Consider the following 4,281-nt stretch of genomic DNA (forward strand, 5'->3'; position numbering starts at 1 on the left):
CCTGTCAGGAGCAAGTGGCAGGCCTGCTGGGGCCCCTTGGCCAATTGGGATGGGGTGGGGGTGGTCAGAGGCATGCGGCAAAAGGAGCAAGATTAAAGGAGCTGCTGTGCAGCGCACTTCTGGCATGATTTAGATAGATCTCTACTTATGAGATCAGGCCCCTGAGAGAACTTGGGTGGCAATTGATGCCTAGCTTCTGGCTATCAGATGGGGTTAGGCAGGGACAGGTGCCATGTTGCCCAGCTTGGGGCAGTTCTGGGCATGTTCAGAAACACCCCCGGGCATCTGGGGAATGTTCAAGTCAAGCAGGGAGTGTCTGATCATTTTAGGCAGGAGGTGCATATGGTTCTTTATATTATGTAGGTATGTATATGTATGTGCGTGTGTATACATATGTACATATGAGATTTATGCAGTGGTTTCCCTGTACATTGGATAAGCAAGGCCAGCTGGGGCTCAATTCCTCCACATTGGGCCAGAACAGTCGCACTGCACTGAGTCGGCTACACAGAGCTTGGCAATTAGGTGGAGGAGTAATGGCAGTGTTGTCACCACTCCCTCACCACCAAATTTTCAGTCACATGGGGAAGCACATGGCAGACGACATGGCTCTGTGGGCTGGATTTGATGGTTTGGATAGGAATGATCCTACTTCAGGATCCTCCCAGCCCTACTTTTCTATGACTCTAATAAACTGTCATGTTTCACAGCAGGCTCCCACTGCTCTTGGTATACAGTAGTATGCTGCACACTACCCTTTGGGAATTGTTGGCCTAACTGTAGGTACCTAAGTGCCCAGAGTCTTTCAAATAGCAGGAGATACTAGTATTCAGTAGTGTTATTGCTGTTGTTACCACCAGAGAAGCTAAATTTGATATTGCCAACCTGACACTATCAACAGTAATGAATCGTGCACCCTCCCCAAAGTCGCAGAATTTAAAAATTGTGCTAGAGAAAATGATCAATGTGGAGCTCTTTAAATTTGTTTTTGGCTGTTGAAGGCTAATGCATCCAAACTCTTCTCTGTAACTAGCAGGGCTTGGGTGGAAGTATACTTATTTCCACTTTAAAAAGTGTGCAATCACCTGATACTAAGAACTGGGATTTGTAGAAAATTACCAAATCTCGTAGAATTTTTGATAAAAATGCCTTGAGATGGCAACATTGTCAACTGATGGTAGCAGTGGTTGAAATTTTTATCCAAAATGCTGGCACAATTATTTTGTTTTTCCTTGTAAACCACCCTGAGCCTTCTCTCTGGGAAGAGTAGCATGTAAATGTAATAAATAACAAGCACTGCCTGATTCACTAGACCTTTACCCCCAACACATTATACCTCCAGAAGGTGAGACTGCCTTTTATTTTGTTCAAGACAGAAGTAGAAGTCATTTAATGGACATCACTTCTAGCACCACAGGCATTAATATCCTGTGAAAGGACTGGTAGCTTTTGAGACTTGTATTTTCCTTGCTGCTGTCTGAATTTGCCCTGCTACTAGGTTGCTTTTTATGAACTGTCTTTTCTAAATCCTTTGCCTAAAAGGAAGCCAATGTGTTGTGCTCATTAGCAAGTTATATATGCCTAGACTGCTTCCAGTTGCAGCAAAAGGAAATTGTATTTATAGATCTAAATGAAGATTTACAGGGTAGGAATACAACAATGCAACAAACCTGACAGAAATGGGATGGCAACTGTGATATTATGGAGCTGACTGGCAACATATCACAACCAGAAAATAAATGTATTTAGTTAGGCATTGAGTTTGGCAGCTTAAGACTTTTGAAATATCCTGAACTCGTATGCTGTGAGACTGTTCATTAAGACTTAAGTGAATGATTGCTGTCTACTGGGTAGGAGTGTTCATGCTGCAGGAAGTAGATTAAAGTGGTGTTTTACTCTAGCAGGAAAAGAAGCTCTGATAGTTATATAAGGCATGATTGTTGGGGGCTCAGGGTGAAAAACAATGGTGGGATGCATTTCACAGTACTTAAAATGGAGACTTAGTCAATATAGACAAGTGGGTGCTGCTCAAGCCAATATGTGACCCATTCAGTACATTTTCTTCCCTCTTGTGTGGATATGTTAGGGGTTTAAATAGTTTTGTGATGTCAGTAAAAGGACTGGGAATTAAATAAAAGGGTCAGCACAGATCTAACTTCATACAAAACAAATGCACTTTATTTGACCATATATAATAACTCCTAAAAATGCAGCTTTTCAAGATCATGCTTTTAGATTTTCGGCAGAGGTGGGCCTCTATAGGAACTCAGTTAAGGACATTATCTGTACTCATTTAAATAATTTCTTTCGGTACTTGAATTCACTGTGGAGCCACCTCTATACCAGTTTCTACAGGCCTGTGTAAAAGTTATGTGGTTTCTGGTCTGACCAAAGATGATAGAAATTTACAGGATCTTGCAAAGGTTTTGTTAATCATAGCTCAGTAGCTTGAGAAAAACAGTTTGCACTATTGAACCAAGACCCAAAGCCAAGCTCTGGCTTGCCTTCCAATTTGAACCTGAAAGCCTAATTTAACATGTCTTCTTGGCCTCGTTTGTCACTCATTCAAAACCACAGCAGTACGTTTGTTGTGGATCTCAGTGAAGGGGCAGTAAAATTTTGAATTTTCCAATATTTGGAAAATTCCTTTCTCAACATTGTCTCAGTTCCCAGGTTGCAAAATGAATTAGTCAGTGTAAGCATGGGATAGAGAAAGAGACACGAGAGTGAGATGTGACTAAATAGTGATCCCTATAGTAGCTTGCTGCTTGCTTTGAATTAGAACACACAATGTGCTTTGCCCAAATCTCCACTGAATACAATTAAGAAATAATTTTAGAATAAATGTGTTTTAGCATCTGCGTGAATTTTCCTTTGTTCTCTTAATTAACACATGGGCTATTTCAGGGCCAGTATTTAGTCACAATTTTTTTCACAAAATACTATTTTTATCAAAATACATCATGACCTTCTTAAAGTCAAACATGTTATTGAAAGTCTCCAGTCACATAAGAGAACTGTCCTGAAGCCAGCCCTGAAACCAGAGATTTACATTGGTTTGCTTTTTTGTTGTTGCATTTGTTACTTATTTTTAGGCAGAAGGCAGGGCAGAACAACATCTGACTTCAGGCTGACATGGCTAACTACCTCTCGGCTATCCTTTAGGTAGCTGCTGTAATACAAATACCCATAAAGCAGGGGTGTCTGATATACAGTTCACAAAGCCCTATCACTCAGCCCATGGTGCATGCTTCCTGTGGGTCTTGGATCACCTCCATATTCCACATGCAGCGTGTGCTAGCCATGGCCCTGAGTGCTGCATGTGGCATGCCAAGCTGGCTTGGTGCAGGATGCTGGACCTGGTATGCATGCTTCATGCAGTAGACAGGACTGGTCTGGGATGTGCGCTGGTCTGGGAGATGCACTGCTTATAACACGTGTGCCAGACTGGCCCTGCATGCTGGATCTGGAATCCAGCATGCAGTGCTTAGGGCAAGTGTGGGACACATGCTGGCTCTCGTGCAAGGCGCTGGTCTGCGAGCTCAGTTTGGCCCATGGACTGGCCTCATGCCACTCAGCTGGCCTGCAGGACTGGATGAGTTTGAAACTCCTGCCACAAAGTGATACAGCACACAGTTGTGCATGTCCTACTGTATTCCTACAACTGAAATCAAGCAAGTGAGCCACGGTACCTGTGCAGCACACCATTAACTTAAATGGTGTTCAGCACAGGCTGGGCAGTACACTTGGATGAATCCAGCTGCTGGACTAACTGTGAATGAATTTAGAAGTTTGCAATAAGTAACCAAAATCTGGAGAGAGACCTTGGTTCCTCTGGAGTGCCTGGATGCCCTTGTACTTCTGGATGCTTCTCTATTCTCCCTGAAATTAGTAACTATTAACCTATATTTGGGGTAGCAGCAGGTCTAATGTGTGTGAAAGTTGGCCTTCCAAGAAGCATAAACCAGGGTTACTAGTTTTATTTTATTAAAGCTGCTTCACTCCAAAAGTCTTGATGTTCATCTCTTTGACTTCAATGGGAATACTTGCAGGCATATAATAAAAAGTGCTAAAGTGCTAGCAAGACTGGAGGTTTAATCGGTAGTTGCAAAGGAATCATTACTTTTACAAAAAGTAATTTTAAGTGGTAAGATGCTGGTTTGTGTAATTACCTTATATATTGGACACACAAGTTCAATTTCCAATTACTATTATATAGGCTTCTTTAAAAAAAAATGCTGGAATAGTTTTTTTTTTTTTTTTTTTTTTTTTTTTTTTTTT

At 41.8% G+C, this 4,281-nt stretch overlaps 1 protein-coding gene across 7 annotated transcripts in view; it reads left to right on the forward strand.

The window, feature by feature from the left end:
* TIAM1 (T-cell lymphoma invasion and metastasis 1) overlaps positions 1-4,281 on the forward strand; it is a 333,643-nt gene that overhangs the window by 276,546 nt on the left and 52,816 nt on the right. The gene's annotated exons all lie outside the window — the stretch shown is intronic.

The sequence above is a fragment of the Gavialis gangeticus genome, unplaced genomic scaffold, assembly GCF_001723915.1.
Source record: "Gavialis gangeticus isolate Ggan-Ray unplaced genomic scaffold, GavGan_comp1, whole genome shotgun sequence".
NCBI classification, from domain to species: Eukaryota; Metazoa; Chordata; order Crocodylia; family Gavialidae; genus Gavialis; species Gavialis gangeticus.